At 41.1% G+C, this 20,940-nt stretch overlaps 1 long non-coding RNA gene across 1 annotated transcript in view; it reads right to left on the bottom strand.

Annotated features, from left to right (window-relative positions):
* Positions 1 to 18,156, bottom strand: part of LOC129459327 (uncharacterized) — a 35,524-nt gene extending 17,368 nt beyond the window's left edge. The window contains exons 1-4 of the long non-coding RNA XR_008649963.2: positions 18,046 to 18,156; positions 12,514 to 12,544; positions 10,989 to 11,188; positions 7,083 to 7,148 (exon numbers count right to left, since the gene is read on the bottom strand). This is a non-coding gene — a long non-coding RNA (uncharacterized lncRNA). The remainder of the gene's footprint in view (positions 1 to 7,082; positions 7,149 to 10,988; positions 11,189 to 12,513; positions 12,545 to 18,045) is intronic.
* Between the last annotated feature and the right edge of the window lie 2,784 nt (positions 18,157 to 20,940).

Genomic DNA, 20,940 nt, shown 5'->3' with positions numbered 1-20,940 from the left:
GAGGTGGATCAGAGAACTCTTTCTATGGCCTCAGGGGAGAAAAGTGGAGAAGGTCAGAGTGTGATCTTTCTGCTTCTGCTGTCTTCTCAGTTTCCAAGGTGCCATATTTTGGGGTATCGGGCTGAGAGCCCCAACAGTAAGGAAGACTTTATTCAAAACTGCAATAGGGGAGAGAGATCAGGCTCAACAAAGATAGCTGGGGATTTATAGCCAAGGGGCAGAGTGAGGGGTCAGTGGATAGAAAAGTAAAAATAGGAGACATTTGGGGTAGGAGGGTTCTTGCTGAAGGCAGGCCAGAGTGGTCAGATATCAAGGGTGGAGAGATTCTTGCTAAACTGACTTAGTGTGATTCTTGCTACAACTAGGCTAGGCAGGCAAAGTCAGGATGGATACCAAGTTCTTTGAAGCTTCACTGAAAAAGGAGCTCAGGGGAGCCTGACTAAAGTTTGGTCAAAGAGAGAGTCTTTGTCACATCGTCATCTGTTCTAAAATCTGACTCTTGAAACTGAACAATTCAACACAGACACAGTCTGACCAGTGCAGGATAGAGAACGGATATGTCCTTTCTGGAGATGTATGCTAAATTTCTCTAGCATGTTGACATCGGACTGCTGTGCAGCCATGAAGCCCCATTATGGGTTGGCTCGTGTGATATTGTGAAAGTGAACCATATATTTGATCTTCATCCCCATTTCCTGGCATAGAACTCCTAAAATTTTGGAATCTTCAAAGCGATAAGTATCTTTCTACACTAATGAGATGGCTGGTGGCTGGCAGCCCCTAGGGAGCTTCAGGATGGGGGCTTGTCACCAGAAAAACCAAGGCAGGATTAGAGGGTTCAGACTTTCAGTCCCACCATTCAACTTCCAGGGTTTAGTCAATCATGCCTACATAATGAAACTTCCATAAAAGTCCAAAAGGACTGGGTTCAGAGAGCTTCCAGATAGCTGAACATGTGGAGGTTCCTGGAGAATGGAACACCCAGAGAAGGTCTGGAGGTTCCGTGAATCTTCCCACGTGCCTTGCCCCATGCATCTCTTCATCTATGTCCTTTATAATAAACGAAAAAATGTTGAGTAAAGTGTTTCCCTGAGTTCTGATTTGATTAATTTAGCAAATTAATCAAATCCAAGGAGGACATTGTAAGAGCCCCAACTTGAAGCCGGTCAGTCAGAAGGACAGGTCAAACGGTCTGGAGCTTGTGATTGGCATCACAAGTGGAGGACAGTCTTGTGGACTGAGCCCTCAACTGTGAGTTCTGATGGTATCTCTGGTAGATAGTGTTAGAATTGAATTATAAGACACACAGCTGGCATTCACTGCAGAACTGACTGGTTGTTGGGGGGGAGAAATCCTTACATACTTGTCGGTGACAGAGGTCACAGAAGTCTTCTGTGTTGATTGTTGGTGAGGGAGAGAAGAGAAAAAACACTTGATTTTTATCCTATATTCTCAGAGCTTGTAATTAAGATTGCAGACAGCTAAAACATCAGGTCCTTTCTCCTAAGAATGCTCTCTTTCCAATTTATCCATCATACAACCCAAGTTATTTTCCCCAGGTAGACCTGAGCAACCACCAATTGCCTACTAAATAAAATCCATCCATCTTAACAGAGTGCATTAACCTATCACAACAAGTTCTATTAGTTTGAGCAAATTCCCCCAAATTTGAGAACATCAAGGTCTAATCCAAACCGTCCTCCCTGAAATAGTGTCTTGGGGAGGAGTGGGACCTGAGATTGCTTAATGAGGGGCGGGGCTTCTACCTAAGACCCCAGCAACATCAGGGCATGATGCCAAGAGCCGTGTCCTGGAGGGCTATTGAGGTCAACACCAGCAAAGCGAGTCTAGAGGTGACCAGGGAGACTGAACACAGAGGAGAAGATTGAACACCAACTCCCAACTAAAGAGGTTCCGTGGAATGGGTGAGGTGGGAGGGAGAGAAGCCAAGAGTATCTGTCAAAGCAGGCAAGGGGTAGGTCAGGGGCTCAGGACAAATTCTGGAGATGGGATTTGGCTTCTGCAATTGATTCCCTTTATTCTTTAAGTATGAATCTGCATGCCCAGGACAGGCTTGATCACAGGTGCTACAAAAGTTCTGACAGAATGAGAAATTTTCAGTTTTTGAGACTGTAAGGCTGGGAATTTGACTTAGAACAGGAAGAGTAAGTAGGTTTTGTCTCCTGTGTCACCTCTGATAGATCACTGGTTGCTTGAAGCACTAAGTTGAGAAGGATTCTGAAGATGCATGTAAACTGCATGGGAAAGTATGTCCAAATGGACCAGTGACATCCGCCAATAGTGTGGGGCAAAAGTGAGAGGTGGCCTGGGAGCCATGTATCGCTACCCTTGTCATGACGCTGCCACAGAAAAGTCCCACCCCAAGGATCTGCTGGCATTTCTATACCTGCTGCCACGTGCCCCTCTATCTCCAGTACCTTGCATATTCATCTCCAATATAAGTTTTATTTCATAGTCCTCAGTTATTCTCATGCTCTTATGCATATTTATTTCTTAGATAACTTGGTCCAAAACTACCCACCTTTTTTTTTTGTTTGTGGCACTCTCAGAGTCTCAGTAAATTTTTCAGTGCCCTGTCCCTAGACCAAAAGAAATACCTACCAGAGCTATTTGTTAATTAAGTCTAAACAACTTGATAAATATTTATGACCTAACAACTTAGCCTGAAAAACTGTATATAAAAATTGAAAGAAAACAATTTTATTTCATTCTTAAATAATTAAAGTTACCTATTAATGGGATGCATTTTCCTGTTGAACACTGCATAACTTCTGTCAACCTAAAAGGAAGAGGCTGAGGTACAAAATGTAATTTAAAGAGTTTACTTGAGCGAAAGTGAGGACAGCTGCCCCAGAGATTCAGACCCTAGGAATCTGGAATACAAGCTTCCTTTGGCCTTTGTTAATAAGCAGGTTTTTAAAGGCCAAAAAAAAAAAAAAAAAAAAAAGAACAGGGAGTAAGCTGATACAAAGTTATTTATCAGGAATTCTCATTAGTTTACAGAAATAACATTGATTAGTGATAGGCTATACATTGTTAAGCTATAGGTTATGGGTTATATTGTCTGATGCAACATTATTAGGTTAATTTATAGATACTTTTAGCAATAGCAAGCAATTTCAAGAGATGAATATGTAGCTCAGAATGTGATTGCTGTCTGATTTTAATGTCTCCCTGGGCTTGGTAATTTAAAAGGATTTGGATTCCTCAGATAAAAGTTCTTTTCTCCTCTTCTTTTCTATTTTCTCCTCTTCTCTTAGCTGCTGCTGCTGCTGCTGCTGCTGCTGCTGCTGCTTCTTCTTCTTCTTCTTCTTCTTCTTCTTCTTCTTCTTCTTCTTCTTCTTCTTCTTCTTCTTCTTCTTCTTCTTCTTGTCTCTCTCTCTCTCTCTCTCTTTTTCTCTCTCTCTCATTTCTTTGTTTTGTTTTGAAACAGGGTCTTGCTCTGCTGAAATGCGGTGGCATGATTATAGCCCATTGCAGCCTCCAACTCCTGGGCTCAAGCAATCCTCCCACCTCAGCCTCCAGAGTAGCTGGGACTACCACTGTGCACCACTAGACTCAGCTAATTTTTATTTTTATTTTTGTAGAGACAAGGTCTTCTTCTGTGTTTCCCAGGCTGGTCCCAGATTCCCAGGTTGAAGCAATCTTCCAGCCACAACCTCCCAAAATGCTAGGATTGCTGGAGTGAGCCTCCACGCCCAGACTCATTTCTCACTTCTCAAGCCTAGGAATTAGACTGGACACCACCACCCTCATTTCCTGTTTCATGTTTCTGCATGTAGTGCCGCAGGATAGGCACAGTAGACCCAGCTTCACAAGTAATATGACATAATCAAAAGAAGTGTTGAAATGTTGCACAGTCTAATGGTGACGCTGTCAACTACCTTGAGCTAATAGTTTGTGTGGTACCTGAATGGATGTCAAGTATCACTGTGCTTCTCTTACAATTCTAAAATATCCAGTGGCACCCCAGGGCACCTTGGTACACAGCCTGGAAACCGTGGGCTTGGAAGGCACTTCATCCATTTCATATTAGTACCTGTTTTCTCTAAAAATAAAAAACCACTTTAAGAATATTCTCCTACTGGACAGAGTCCTTCTATTAATGAAGCATCCTCCATGAGAAAAATACAAAAAGGCCATTAAAAGTTCAATGAAAGTTATGAAAAAAAAAAATGAACTCAGGAAGTCTTCAAAAATGAGACAAGGCACCATGATCTTACTAAATCATCCAACATATGTCAAAATGTGTCATAAAACACATTTTTCCTTTGAATGCTAGCCAACTTCTGTTGTTTGCTTTGATTGACAGCTTGGATAGACTGGAACAGCAGGGAACTGGTGAAACTACACTCCCTAGACAAAACAGGTTTCTTCGTTTTGTTTTGTTTTGTTTTGTTTTGAATCTTTGAAAACCAAGGAAGAAAGGAGAGGGAGCAGAAGAAGAGAAGAAGGCAAGAAGAGATCATTGCTGTCCTCACTTACACAGCTATTTTTTCCATTTAGTTATACATTTGGCAAATATTTATATTCTCTTGCCTAGAGGCAATCATATTTGCATCAAATACTTGAATGCAGGATGTTAAAGAAACAACAGGCTGGTCAGAGCCCAGGCTACAAAGGCTTACAAGATCCTTAGGCTTGCACTAAGCACCTTTCCTCTGCCGCCTTCTGCCCCCGCTTTGGTGAGGTGACATTGTCCAGGCCTGCTCAATTCTTTCCTTTGTTGCACCCTAAGCACCTTCGCACCCCAATCTCTAGGTCCAGCAGGACCAGAACAAGGGAAAGCAAAGCCTCACCACAGGACAGTGTTGTTCAGGGAGTGCAGAGCTCTTAAATCTTCAGTCATTCAGAAAGAAGGGACTGTTGTTGCTCTTCACCCAGGAAGAACTTTAATTGTCCAAATGCATGCGGGCCCTCATGGGTGGTTCCTTAAAATTTATGTGAATCATACAATCAAAAAAAAGAAAAAGCAGATCCTGAAATCTGTGAGTAATAGAGCACAGTTTCGGAAGCAGGGGTACATTGTTTTTGCATTTGCTTTCAGATTTCTGAACTTAGGTTTCACTCTATAGAAATCTGAGCTGGTGGTAAAAGGAGCAAAAATGAATGTGTTATGAGCCCCTTGGTTCGTAATGGGCATTTTCTTGTTGCCTCGCCACGGAACAAGGAGCAGCAGTAAGATCTTGTTCTCATCGCACAAAGCAGCTGCGCTGACACTTCAAGCAGCTGGCTCTAATGTCAGCAATTGACGTTTACCGTTGATCATTTCACCACCTAAGTTAAACACACCAGGCTTGCTCATAAGTGCTGGCCATGAAGAAAGTGCTCTGGAAGGCAAACAGCCAGTGGAAAAAACCAGCCCCTCAGCACACAGAGGAGAAAGTTTCCCTTTTTATAAACTATCTAAAAGGGGAAAAGGGAGAGGCATCATATTTTAAATTATGAATTAGCTATTTCATGCTGCAGCCAAAGCACTTCTCTGTTGGAGTGAGCATATCCCTGTAATGGCTTTTTTAAGGATGTTTGTAAAGTTAAAAGTCTACAATATGAAAGATTTAACTCATTTGCACCATCATTAAAGAATGAATTACAGTCATGGCATTTAAGAGTTGACTGTGTTGTTGTTACACGACAAAGAAACATCCTTTGAGCATTTCCCCAGAGCCTAAGCAGGCTCTGGATTTCAGGAACCAGCAAGGACCAAGTAAGTGCAATTACTGAAGGTATATGAAATCAAAACACCTGCCCCAAAACTTTCGTTTGACTTTAGGAGCTGTAAATTTCCAAAGCCAAACTGAAAAAAAGAATTGCTAGCCCCAACCACATCATTAAATGAGCCTAGCAATGAGGCACTTGGAGGAATCACAACTGTAAACCAAAAGTATCTGCGACAGGACTCAAAGAACTTAGAGATTTTTTTGGCTAAGGTTAAGGATGCGCCCATGACACAGCCTCCTGTGACCTCTTGACACAGGAGGTCCTGATGTGCCCAAGGTGGCTGAGCCACAACTTGGTTTTATACATTTTAGGGAGACATAAGGCAAGGCATCAATCATCCCATGTAAAATGTACATTCATTCAGTCTAGAAAGGTGGGACAATTGGAAGCACCTGGAGGTGGGGTGGCTGCTTCCAGGTCATCGGAGGATTTAAAGATTTTCTGGGCAATTGGTTGAAAGAGTAATTATCAACGGAAAGGAAGGAAGGAATGTCTAGGTTATGATAAGGGGTTGTGGACACCAAAGATTTATCATGCAGATGAAGCCTCCAGGTAGCAGGCTTCAGAGAGCCTGTAAATGTTTCTTATCAGACTTAAAGAGTCTGTTCTGTCAGTAATTCCAAAAAGGAAGAGGGTATAATGAGGCATGTCTAGCTCCCACTTCCCATGATGGCCTGAACTCGTTTTTTCAGGTTAACTTTGGGATACCCTTGCCAAGAGGAGAAGTCCATTCAGAGGGTTGGAGGGCTTAGAATTTTATTTTTGGGTTACACAACTCTACCATGGGAGAAAGTTTGGAGGTGAACCTCAGACATCCAGTGGAATCTAGTTTAGACCTGGGTAAGAAAGATAGTTTAGGAACAAGGAAAATGGAAAAATATAGGTTCCATGGCTTCAAATTCCACCAAAGAAGAGAAACAAGAAAGGAATATATAGAACATTTATAATCTAAACCATACAGAACTCTGATAGTATCTGAAACGTTGTGGAGAAGTCAGGAACCCCAGGTGTTTCTTTCAGGGCCAAATAGATCGTGACCCTGAGCAATTGCCCAGCTACAGACTGGGAAAGAAAGGAATGAGTGGAATCCTTGGATCTGGGGTCTCAAGGGCAGATTCTGCTAACAATAGCAATGATAGCAACGTGCAAATTTTTTCCTCCCTTATGGCCTTTGGGCTTGCTCTTCCTTCTACCTACAACCCCCCTGATCCTCATGTGCTGGCTAACTCTCCCCATTCACAACCCTGCCCATGTCATAAGACTTTCCCACCCACCAGTCACTCTCGGCCACATCACTCTGCTCAAATTCCTTCACAACTCTTACTACCACCTGAATTTACCTTATTTATTATCCGTGTATTTGTTAATGGTCTGTCTCCACAGTGGGGTAAGTGTTTAACAACTGGCTGTGGGAGAAAAGGAATGTTAGTAAATATATGTAGCACACAACTTCCAAGTAATAATCAACTATACAATACCCTTTATTGTAAATTCCATGTGGTCAGTTGAATCTCACTAAATGCCTTTGTTGATTTTTGCCAAACTCTTGTATCTGTGACTGCAACTGTGGCTGCCGTTCAACCATGATTTGACAAATGGAGTTGCATCCCAGTCTGCTAACTCTTTTTTCCATGAAAGTATTGCCATTTGATCTGATGTCATCTACTGTTAAACTATTTCTCACCCTTGTACGAATTCTAGTCCCTAAATTGAAATCTCTTTCAGCTTCAGCCATGCTGTTTTCAACAATGCTAGCTATCATTTTTGTATAGTTGTAAGGACTGAAACAGTGTTTAATAAGAGCTTGCAAAAATTTTGAAAATATAACAATCTGCTTTCATGGGTCAACATGAGCCCTGTGCCTCTCCAGCTTGGATGGCAGTAAGTTTTATGAGAGGACAAAGGGCACCTGGCACATATCAAATATATACTGACTCTTCATAAAAAACATACTAATATCAGCTGGGCATGGTGATTCACGCCTGTAATCCCAGCACTTTGGGAGGCCGAGGCAGGCAGATCACTTGAGGTCAGGAGTTCCAAATCAGCTTGGCCAACATGGTGAAACCCCATCTCTACTAAAAATACAAAAATTAGCCGGGCGTGGCGGCGTGCACTTGTAATCCCAGCTACAGGGAAGCTGAGGCAGGAGAATCGCTTGAACCAGGCAGTGGAAGTTGCAGTGAGCCAAGATTGTGCCACTGCCCTCCAGCCTGGGCAACAGAGCAAGACTCCATCATAAATAAATAAATAAATAAATAAATAAATAAATAAATAAAGTCCACTAATTAAAAAAAATATTAATCTTGGTTTTGATTCTCTTATGTATACCATCATATACCTAATTCTTCATCTTCCCAGGATGGAAAAACTGGGAAAAGTGCTATCATCCTGGTCAACTAAGGTTGCCCATCTGCTAAGGATGGCAGTTACCACCCTCATTATTAGAGGTTTCTAATGATCAAAAATTTTGGTCAGACATGAGATCTTCTCCCTGTCAGACTGTCTTTTTATAGACATTGTGTCACGGGTTCTGAAATGTTGAAAGGCTACTTGATTCTGCCTATTCACAGAAGTCTGCAGCACCCACCCAGGCTGGCCATATGATTAGATATGGCCTTTCTTTAGCTCTGCAGATATGTGGATATATTCATTTGCTAGGGCTGCAATAACAAATACCACAGTCTGTGTTGCTTGCACAACAGAAATTTATTGTCTCACAGCTCTGGAGACTAGAAGTCCAGGATCAAGGTCTTAGCCAATTTGGTTCCTTCTGGGGGCTATGAGAGAGACACTGTTCCATGCCTCTCCTAGCTTCTGGTGGTTTGCTGGTTTGCTGGCCATCTTTGGCATTCCTTGGCTGGTAGCTGCATCACCCTGATCTCTATCTTTATGTTCATGTGGTGTTCTTCCTCTGTTCATGTCTCTGTCTAAATTTTCCCCTTTTACAAGGACAACAGGTATTTAGGGACCCACCTTGCTCCAATATGACCTCATCTTAACTAATTACATCTGCAATGATCTTATTCATTCTGAGGTACAAGGGTTTAGGACTTCAACATATGAATTTTTAGGTGACACAAAGTAACCCAATTTGATAGTAGATGCTTTTTATTTGCTTGCTTAACTTTATTTTTTAATCTTTTAATCTTTCTTTGAGACAGGTCTTGCTCTGTCACCCATGCTGGAGGACACTGGCACAATCATGGCTTACTGCCTCCTCAACCTCCCCGGTCCAAGCCATCTTCTCATCCCAGCCTCCTGAGTAGCTGGGACCACAGGCGTGCACCACCACAACCAGCTAATTTTTTTTATTTTTTGTAGAGACGAGGTCTTGCTATGTTGCCCAGGCTGATCTTGAACTCCTAGGCTCAAGTGATCCTCCTGCCTTGGCCTCCCAAAGTGCTGGGACTACAGGCATGAGCTACCATGCTTGGCTATTTGTTTAACTTTAACGACCTCTGAACTAGATGAGATTCTAAGAAGACAAGTGAATGTATTTTCTATCTAATAACTTAAAAATGTTAAACTTTATGGGATCTTGCATTCTTTCATAGCTTTAGGACCTTGCAACTTTTAGAACTGTTTAAAGATGTCTCACATGGCTTTGTCTGTCTTACAGTGAGAACTTGGGAGGTCCCTCTTTTGATAATCTGGTTTGAGTCAGCAGTGTGCAGTGCTAGATGACATGCTGACAGCATACATTTTATTTCTGGTATCCACTCTGACATCTCTATTTGTTCCTTCTATACTTGCCCTACAAATCCAATAAGAGAGTTCAGTGATTACGTACTATAAATCAATTCTAAGGTGAGCATTTCCTTCTACACTTTAACGTTTCTGAAACCAGAATCTGTTTAGGAACTCTGGTATGCCAAAGTTTCATTAGCAACATTTTTTTCTTTTAGGTGAGATATAAAATTATATGATCTTAATTAATGTTGTCTTAGTTCCAATACAGTATTGAGTATCTATGATGTGCAGACACTGCTAAACATCTGGAATGTAAAGAATAGTAATAGCAAGAAGAAGCAGCTAAAGGTAAACAATACATTTCAGTGTAGTGATCTTTGGAGATAAGTCTCTCTTCCAGTCTCCTGATTGTCACATAGCCCTTTTCATTTGTATTGATTTGTAATTATCAGTTTACCTGCCTGTCTTCTCCTCTAGCAACTCGAGGGCAAGTATCCTGTCTTAATCACCGTTGTATTCCTGCTGTCCAGAACTGTGCATGGCCTCATAGTCAACATTAAATGATTAAGTGAATGGATGGTTTCCCTCAGCCCACATTGTGCTAGGAAGTCCTACTAAAGAAAATTTAGAATTTAGTTTTAATTACCAAGATATTAAGTCAAGTTTAATTGCCTACTCCAACAGGACTTTCAAGCAGGACTGCCCAGAATGCATACCATTAAATGGCATTTTTGCCTTAGTGGTTTTTGGTAAAAGTTGGAAAATCACGGTAATGTGTAAGGATTGTTCTGTGTTTGTACTGATTTCATGGTCAGCTGTCAGCTTGGCTACAATAGCATTCAGAAATGTGAAGATATGTAGAAATGTGGTGACATGAAGTCTTCCCTTTTCTCCAGGGAAGGATTCTGCCACCTTGATGGTCCTGTTGTTGTCAAGTTCAGACAAAATTAAGTCTAGATGAGCTTTACATTATTATTATTATTATTATTATTATTTTCAGACAGAGTCTCACTCTGTTGCCCAGGCTGGAGTGCTATGGTGCGATCTCAGCTCACTGCAACCTTCACCTCCCGGATTCAAGCGATTCTCCTGCCTCAGCCTCTGGAGTAGCAGGGATCATAGGCACGCGCCACCACGCCTGGCTAATTTTTGTATTTTTGGTAGAGACAGGGTTTTGTCATGTTGGCCAAGCTGGTCTCGAACTCCTGACCTCAAGTGATCCGCTCACCTTGGCCTCCCAAAGTGCTGAGATTACAGGAATGAGCCACCACACCCGGCCTACCTTATGTTTTGAATAGATAAATACATCCACAATTAAGAAATAGAGGCAAGATTAAGATTTAAGCGAGATGTAATAAAAGGCATGTGAGTTAGTTTTCTATCACCGCATAAAAAGTTATCACAAATTTAGCAGCTTAAAACAACACCCTTTTACTACTCCAGTTTCTGTGGGTCAAGAGGCTAGACATGGCTTAACTGCACCCTCTGCTTAGGGTCTCCCAAGACTGCAAGCAAGGTGTCAGCCAGGCTACATTTTCATCTGGGGGGCTCACCTGGGAAAGATCTGCTTCCAAAGATTGCAGGTAGAACTCATTTCCTTGTGGTCATAGGACTGAAGTCCCTTTTCTCGCTGGCTGTGGCCAGGGGCTACTCTCAGCTCCAACGGTCACTTGAAGTTCCTTGCCAGGCAGTCCTCTCCTTTCTCTCACAACCTGGCAGTGTACTTCAAAGCCAGCCGCAGAGAGTCTCTGACCTAAGAGAGAGTCCAGTACCCGATTAAACCAGGTCCATCCAGGATAATCTCCCTTTTGATTAACTCAGAACACACTGATTTGGGGCCTTGATTACAACTACAAAAATCCCTTTACCTTTGCCATATTCTATTGATCAGAAGTAGATCAGAAGTCTTAATCAAATCCAAGAGGAGGATGTTACATGGGGTGAATGTCAGGGGGTAGGAATCTTGGGACCTATCTTAGAGTTCAGCCTACCTCAGCCTGTATAGCCTCTCACTGTAACATCAGGGCAATGCCATGGGGAAACTATGAGGTTAACTTCCTGGAATTCCAGGGTTGAAAAGGGCCTCCAGAGTCATTCTCTGCCCCAACATGAATAATCCTTAACCAAACCTGAAAAATGAATGCTTATCCTCGTACAGATATCCAAGAAAAATGAATCTCTTTGTAATTAGTCCTTGTGGATAATAAAAGTTAGTGTTGCCAGGAGGAAAATAGGTTTCTTGTCCCACAACATGTCCATTTCCTTGGCAGTGGCTTTTCAGCGTTCTGGAGCATAGAGTTGGGAGGATTGTGACGCTAAGGGCTCGAGTGAAAAAGACTTCTGGGATCAATTATTGATGCCTGCTTGAGAAGGCAAAACAGAAACATCCATGTGATATAGTTACCAATGTTGTCATAAGAAGATGACTAGGCTAGAAGACTTCCATTCTAGTCCCAGCTCCACTCTAGCAAGTGATTTTGAACAAATCACTATCTCTTGGCACTTGTTTCTTTCTCTGTTTGTTTTTTTTTTTTTTTTTTTAAGGCTGCCTCCTAGGGTTTTCATGAAGATTAAATGATATAACTCAGATGAAGGTGCTCTGTAATGGTAAATCAATAAACAACCATAAGATAATATTGCCACTGAGCTTCTTGAAAGAAATTATTCCAGTCCATCTTCTGACACAGTTTTTGGCCCAGTATCTTATTTCTGCCTTCTTTAAATTTCAAGTGAAAAATAACCTTCTCAAACTTGGACTTGGTGAACTGACAACTTCCTGCAATAGCTGTCTGGCTTATCATACGGATAAACAATGTGACAACACCATTGTGACTGGTGAGTCAACCCTCATGTCTTCTGGCTCCTTTGAGTTTGCTATATTAAAATCATGGTTCACCCAAAACAAACAAACAACTTTGTTTTAATATCATCGTGTGAGTCCTCGGATTGCCAAAAGTGTGGCCTATACAGGTACATGAAGAACAATCTTGGGATCAGAAAAGCAAATATTCAGAAAGTAAATGCAATACAACTTTCCTGGACTCTAAAGATAGGAAATGTCAATTCGGGAGCTCATACCTTCAGGCTCTGCTCTTCTCCTTCTTCATAACTGCAGAAAATGCAAGAGAGGAAACAGTCACCATCCACTAAACCCTTATTACTCAAAAGTGTTGTCCGTGAACCTCCAGCATTGGCATCACCTGAGAACTTATTAAAAATGCAGAATATTGGGCTGAACCTCAGACCTGCTGAATCAGAATAAGCATTTTAACAAGTTCTCCAAATTATTTGCATGTACATTAAAGTTTAAGAAGCTGCACTAAATTTTCCAGGCATGGAAAATTCATGTTTAAATTACTAGCATTTTAAACATGATCCAAAAGCAGTGTTCTGGCCATTATTTTGTAACCACCCAGTGGGTTCACCTTGCCTGATGCCTAGACAGAGCCAATTTATCCAGACAGGGGAATTGCAATAGACAAAGAGTAATTCATGCAGAGTGGCTGTGTGGAGACTGGAGTTTTATTATTACTCAAATCAGTCTCCTGGAGCATTCAGGGAGCAAAGATTTTAAGGATAATTTGGAGGGTGGGGAAGGCCAGTGAGTTGAGAATGCTGATTGGTTGGGTTGGAGATGAAATCATGGGAAATTGAAGCTGTCCTTTTGAACTGAGTCAGTTCCTGGTTGAGGGCCACAAGATCAGATGAGCCAGTTTATCGATGTATAGGTGGTGCCAGCTGATCCATCAAATGCAGGGTCTGCAAAATATCTCAAGCACTGATCTTGGGAGTAGGTTAGGGAGGGTCAGAATCTTGTAGTCTCCAGCTGTATAACTCCTGAACCATAATTTCTAATCTTGTGGCTAATTTGTTAGTCCTACAAAGGCAGTCTAGTCCCCAGGCAAGAAGGAGGTTTGTTTTGGAAAAGGGCTGTTGTCGTCTTTGTCTGAAACTATAAACTAAGCTCCTCCCAAAGTTAGTTCAGCCTACGCCCAGGAAGGAACAAGCACAGCTTAAAGATTAGAAGCAAGACGGAGTCGGTTAGGTTAGATCTCTTTCACTGTCTCAGTCCTAATTTTGCAAAGGCGGTTTCAATTTCATATTGCTGGCAGCAATGTACAGTCCGATCTATTAGCAGTTTCTGTGTAAGATGAGAGAGCACACTGTTAGGATTCTACCAACTTATATTTAAAAGGTTTCACTTGTGATCTTCTCATTAGAAAACAGTTAATCAGGAACTGATTGGACACAGTTACAATCCAACACCAGTTTGGCAGTATTGCAATGACCAAAATGCTGATATCCTTAATGATTATTTTACATAGTAGAACCTCGTATCCAACTCTGCTTCATCTAAATGATGTATGAGGTTCCTGTGAACTCCAGAGGAACCCTATCATATCCACATCTAGATCCCCTATAGGGCCTAATAAAGTATTTTGTAGCAGAAGTATAATTACTAAGGGTACAAGCTTAGAAAACAAGGCTGTAGATGTAGAAGAAAAGGAAAATAAATAATGGTGGGGGAAGGGGGGCAAACAGAAAAAGATGGCCTGGACTTCATTTATCTGTAGCCCAGGTGTGATGGGTCCTTGGGAGCCATCTCCTCCAGCTTTGAAAACAGGGTTCAGCCTACATCACATCTGCATCAAGCAAAGGCTGTTCATAAAGCTTCAGAGAACAATGTCAATCTTATCAGATATTTTGTGGAAGACAAAGAGATGGCTTATATCACATCTGATAAAAGAAAAACTTCAGCTGAACTAAATTTAAAGGAATTTAATTGGGCAATGAATGATTTGTGAATTGGGCAGCCCCCTAAGCCAGAATAGGCTCAGAGACTCCTGCACAGCCACATGGGGGAAGAAGATTTACAGACAGAAAAAGGGAAGTGAGGCAGAGAAAACAGAAGTGAGGGTAGAAACAGCTGGATTGTTTACAGCTCAGCATTTACCTTATTTGAACATGGTTTGAACAGTTGGCTACATTTGCTTGCCCAAAACTCAGTGATTGGCACAAGTGTAGGCTATAGTCTGTTTACACCTCCACTTGTTATAGTCTATGATGTGCAGAGAAACCTTTAGGCTGAACTTAAATATGTCAGGAGGCAGCTCTAGGCTAAACTTGATTTAACAATTCTCCCCTTTTGATCATCTTTTCAATTTTGAGAAGTTGACCAAAGCTTTAGTCATTGATGTCACTATCACCATTGTAAATGTACTTATTTGGCCTTAGTATTAGTCCGTTTTCATGCTGCTGATAAAGACATACATGAGACTCAGCAATTTACAAAGGAACGAGGTTTAATGGAGAACTCACAGTTCCATGTGGCTGGAGAAGCCTCACAATCATGGCAGAAGGCAAGGAGGAGCAAGTCACACCTTACATGGATGGCAGCAGGCAAACAGAGAGCTTATGCAGGGAAACTCCCCCTTATAATACCGTCAGATCTCGTGAGACTTATTCACTATCACAAGAACAGCACAGGAAGGACCTACCCCCATGATTCAATTACCTCCCACCAGGTTCCTCCCACAACACGTGGGAATTCAAGATGAGATTTGGGTGGGGACAGAGCCAAAGCATATTGTTCCATCCCTATCCCCTCCTAAATCTCATGTCCTCACATTTCAGAACTAATCATGCCTTCCCAATAGTCCCCCAAAGTCTTGACTCATTTCAGCATGAACTCAAAAATCCACAGCCCAACATCTCAACTGAGACAAGGCAAGTACCTTCTGCCTATGAGCCTGTAAAATCAAAGGCAAATTAGTTACTTTTTAAATACAATGGGGGTACAGGTATTGGGTAAATACAGCCATTCCAAATGGGAGAAATTGGCCAAAACAAAGGGGCTACAGGCCTCATGCAAGTCTGAAACCCAGCAGGGCAGGAAAATCTTAAAGCTCCAAAATGATCTCCTTTGACTCCATGTCTCACATCCAACTCACGCTGATATAAGAGGTGGGTTCCCATGATCTTGGGCAGCTTTGCCCCTTTGGCTTTGCAGGGTACAACCTCCCTCCCGACTGCTTTCATGGGCTGGCGTTGCGTGTCTGCGGCTTTTCCAGGCACACAGTGCAAGCCGTCAGTGGATCTACCATTCTGGGGTCTGGAGGACGGTGGCCGTCTTCTCACAGCTCCACTAGGTGGTGCCCCAGTAGGGACTTTGTGTGGGGGGTCCCACCACACATTTCCTTTCTGCTAGAACCTCCAAACAAGCTCTCAAAACAATGGCTTCCCATAATTTTGCTTTAAAAAATTCCCCCTTTTTGATCAGGTTCTTACTTAGCTGAGACTGTGATCAAAACTTAGGGCCTTAGCGCCACCCATAATTTTGGGTTTCTGCTCTCAGCATATTATTCATAGGTTATGGTGCCCTCATGTTCACATACTCCTTTCAGCTCTTGTCATTCCAGTTAAAGAGAGACCATTTGACATTCCTGAGATGGCTGCATGCAACATTTAAAACTTTTGAGGGAATACAGCACACTAGGGAGACTACTATTATGACTATCAGGAGGATAATACCAAATGTTTGGAGTATGCTCCTTATCCAGGGTCCACTAAACCAAACCATCTAAAATGAAATACATCAAAGAATGAGCTAGATAAAGAATTGACTCACTTAACTAAGCAGTCTCTTCATTAATCCCCTACAACTGAATCTCAATAATCTGCATTTGATGTATGTCTCCATAGACCACAAATGCCAGCAGCTGCACAAATACTTTTCCATTTAGCCACTAAATAATCTGGAGCAATTCTGTTATTTAGCATAACTTTCACAAGAGAATTTATAGTCTATTGTGTAACCATAGCCTTTACAGTAGAATCTGCTATAGAGCCTATCATGAGGGATACATTTCTAATCATTGCCTCTTTTACTCCAAACCATGGAAAAAGGACCTAGCAAATGATGCCCTTCTAGAAGAGTGAAGGCCTCCTGGCAATGTTCTCTTTAACCCATGATATGGATTAAGAGAAGTGAATCAATGTTCTGTTTCTGACTGACTATGAAGCAACACATGTAACATTAGTTTTTCATCTACATTGGGCCTTAATTTTTCATCTATCAAGGTATAAGGTTATCCATGTATAAGACTGGCTGCAAAATCCTTCACAAATAAAAGTATAACCCATGAGTGCACACAACAGACCCCTCTTTCACTTCTATTGTCCACAGAAGCATAACCAAGGAAAAAATATCCAAAGATAAGAGTCTCATGATAGTAGAGAAATCATGATCTGTGATCTTGGGAAAGGCTGTTCATATCAAGTATGCCATCTTCTTCTGGGGAGAAACTTCCCTGGTTAGTTTTACCTAAAGGGTTCCAGTGGGTGTACAGTTCCAAGAGTGTGGAGGGACATTTCTCAGTTGTGAGATTATGAACACAAGGTTCAAGGTCCCCAAGTTTTGCTGCAGTGTGAATGACAAGGGCAGGCTTTCTCTAATGTTCCCAGAAGATCCAATCTTCAGGTTCTAGATTGTGAAGGGGTTGATTGTCCTCAGTCGGTAAACCATAAAAAGTTTTCTTTACCTAGTGAAAATATACTCTGGCATAATAACCTACTGTTATAACATCAGCCCTCTTGCATGGGAGACCTTTTATATAACCGGAAAACACACATTGAAAATGACAGTTGAATGAAATCCCTCTATAAATGTTTAAATGGCCCATCAAGTAGCCAAATGTACCTGAAGCTTTGATTGTCTTCCCAAGAATATGAGTTAAACAAACCAAACACTGGTCATAAACTATTTTAGTAATTTAGAAATCACCACAACAATATATGTTTAATTTGGATCATTGTATCTTTCCCATGATGAGTCATGGAATGCAGAACTTTTAATAACAAAAGCTTTAAGAACTCAGGAAGGACAAGGCAGCTGTCCTGGTTCTCTGTGATTCCATGCTTAACACTGGACATATGTCCTCTTGAATACAAGTTGTTTCTCCAACTTAGGTGTATAGCACTGATAACTAATGGGTTATCATAGGTAATTTGACTTAGACCATGGAGTTCATTCAAATTGTATATCTAAACAATTTCAGTATCAGCTGATTTAGCATGAAAATCTGGCAAAGTATTTTCTTGGTATTCAATTAATTTTTGTTCTACTTGAGTTAGCAGTTTTGTAAACCAGTCAGTCTTTTCATTAAAGCTCCAGGAATTCTTACCTAGTCCAGATGATATGATTCTAAAGTTACCAGAAACCTGTATTCAAGAGTACTTTTCAGAGTCCTTTCCATTCTTTCATGAACCTCCTAAAATATGCCATATTCTAGGATTTTGCATGCTTGTGAAGTTTTCAGAAACTATCAGCATTAAGCAATTAACTGTGGAAATGACTTTAAGCAGTCATAGTTAAAGACACAACTGACAAGCATATTTGGTTATTTCCATGGTCTATAATAATTTAACATAATAACCATATTTATGATTGATAGCATATATTCAAGCATATTAGAATTTTAGAAATCCCATACAATTTTGGAACATATATTAATAACATTCACTAAAATGTAACCTGAAGAAAGTTAAGCATTGTTTTTTATTTTGACAATGCTTCCCATGTAACTTAACATGTTAAATAGTCTTGTTTACCTCTCTTTTTGGTGCTTCAGGGGCCCTCTGTAGTATCCCAAAGTTAGAGGTCAGAAAAGACAATTTTGAAGCTGAAATTTGATTTTGTGGAGCCTGTCAAATATGTTAAAGGTTTAAAACACTTGCTATTATGAGATAGAATTCCAGGTCACTATAAGTCATTCATTTTGCCAAAATGATGACTCAAAAATTTTAAAAAGGCAGAAACCTTTACTAACTGAAGACTTAGTTTTCCAAACAATCTGTCTCTTGTGTTTCTCTTCTTTTTCCTGTAGCTTATTCAAAAGGCAAACAAAAATACTTGATTATCCTTAAATATTATGTGAAAATCTTGTTCAAAAGAGAAAGCCAAATTTCACCCTTGCATTAGCATACTATTAATGTCAACCCCAATCTTTAATAAATCATAGAGGCAAATTTATCCAATCTTAATCAGTTTGATCATAAGGTGAGATTCTCATAAATCTTTTATAACCCTTTACAAATATTTGTTAAAGAGCAGATCAGTGCTCTAAGAAAACCCTGTTGTGCCTTTATATCAATATTCAATTTACAGAAAAAACAAGTAATACCCCTTTAAATGTAGCCAATATGTTCACACACAGAATTTTCTTTTTTTTTTTTTGAGATGGAGTCTCACTCTGTCGTCAGGCTGTAGTCCAGTGGCATGATCTCGGCTCACTGCAAGCTCCGCCTCCCAGGTTCACGCCATTCTCCTGCCTCAGCCTCCCGAGTAGCTGGGACTACAGGCGCCTGCCACCACACCCGGCTAATTTTCTGTATTTTTAGAAGAGATGAGGTTTCACCATGTTAGCCAGTATGGTCTCAATCTCCTGACCTCGTGATCTGCCTGCCTCGGCCTCCCAGAGTGCTGGGATTACAGGCATGAGCCACTGTGCCCGGCCAATAATTTTTTTTACAAGATTAATTTTTCATAAATCTTCCATAATTTGCTCAAACCTTCAGCTTTATCCTATCTAATTTAAAACAATCCTTTAACCCTCTAAACTAGATAAAAATTTACATTCCTGCTCCTTCTTATAATCTTTTGCTAAAAGCATATTTCACTTTCCTCACACACCTTGCGTGTAAAATGGTTTTTTCAGTGATCTCAGTTACATGTTACAATGTTAACTCTTAGCAATTTTTATTTTTGGTGAAAAACCCTGGTAAGTAGCTGATTTTAATTATGTACCAGGTGTGGAGCCTAGGACACCAAACAGAAGTATAGATAAAGTCTGACTCTTTTTAGCATAGCCAGGGGGCTTGGCTAACTTTGCATGTCCTCAGACCTCACTTCGAATCTAAAGCAGACTCCAAAGCAGGTAAGTTGAAAAATTTTCAAAAGTCAAAGAAGTAGTTTATTACCTTAAAGTATTTAGCAAATCTAGGCTGGGTGCAGTGGCTCACGCCCATAATCCCAACACTTTGGGAAGCCAAGGTGAGTGAATTGCTTGAGGTCAGGAGTTTGAGACCAGCCTGGCCAACATGGTGAAACCCCATCTCTACTAAAAATACAAAAATTAACTGGGCGTGGTGGTGGGCGCCTGTAATCCCAGCTACTCAGGAGGCTGAAGCAGGAGAAATGCTTGAACCTGGGAGGCAGAAGTTGCGGTGAGCCGAGATCATGCCACTGCACCCCAAGCTAGGGGGTTATTTAGCAAATCTAATATGTGACCTGCCTAATTTAGACCAAATGTCTTTACTTATTTCCCAAAGCTTACTAAAGTCACATGAACTAAAAGGCATTACAGTTTTAATTTTTCTTACAAAATTTTTTTATTTAAGTGCTTTTCTTTTTAAGCCAATTAATCAGAACTCTTTTATATACAAACATCACACACAGAACACATATAAATACATAGAAACACAGAAGATCCAGTAGTTGTAAGATGTTTCATTTGCCAGTTTTTAAATTTCTTAACTGGATTACTGGATTCAGGGTGGAGTCCTTGGAGAAACAGGGCTAAGAAAGCATACAGTTTCTAGGTCCTAATAAGTAAGCACAGCTGGAAGGCAAAACAGATCTCCAAAAATACAGAATCCCAATTTTATATTGGATCCTGGATCCTCAAAAGAGAAATGCTATGGAACAAGACAGTGCAATGATTTGACCGTGCATTTCAATGCAAAGCCACCTAAAGCTGATCAGACCATTCTGTGATTAGCCCACCCCAATGGGAGTCTTATCTCTTGGTGGGGGATGGGGACATTTCCATACTTTCCAGATGGCCAAGAGCATGCTTCTCTGATCCAATGTGCAAAGAGCTGAGTATTTCCCCAACTGCCATTTGCCATCCCTAAAATTATATTTAGCCTTAGATTTTGAGAGAGAGCTATCTGCTTCTAATTCCTGGGGTCTCATGAGGAAAACAGAGGTTTTTCCCAAAATGGGGTCTGTGGCACCTCCTCTGTTTTTCCCAAGGAGTCCCAGGCTGTTAGAAGTTACCTTAGGTCCTTTCATGTATGCATCAAGACTGGCAAGAAGAAGAAAATGGAGAAAAACAATTCAGTTGCCTGAAAAGAAAAAAAAAAGATCCAAAAAGAGAAAAGAACCATAAAGGCCTTTTAAATATACCTGTAGCTTGAATATCTACTTTTAACTGAGTGTTTTGTTTTGTTTTTTGGGGGACAGAGTCTCACTCTGTCACCCAGGCTGGACTGCAGTGGTGCGATCTTGGCTCACCTCAACCTCTGCTTCCCGAGTTCAAGCGATTCTCTTGCCTCATCCTACTGAGTAGCTGGGATTACTGGCACACAGCACCATGCCTGGATAATTTTTTTGTATTTTTAGTAGAGATGGGGTTTTGCCATTTTGGCCAGGCTGCTCTCGAACTCCTGACCTCAAGTGATCTGCCCTCCTCGGCCTCCCAAAGTGCTGGGATTACAGGCATA

The sequence above is a fragment of the Symphalangus syndactylus genome, chromosome 13, assembly GCF_028878055.3.
Source record: "Symphalangus syndactylus isolate Jambi chromosome 13, NHGRI_mSymSyn1-v2.1_pri, whole genome shotgun sequence".
In the NCBI taxonomy this organism is placed as follows: domain Eukaryota; kingdom Metazoa; phylum Chordata; class Mammalia; order Primates; family Hylobatidae; genus Symphalangus; species Symphalangus syndactylus.
Note: the sequence above shows the minus strand (reverse complement) of the source record. Positions and strands in the feature narration are given on the sequence as shown.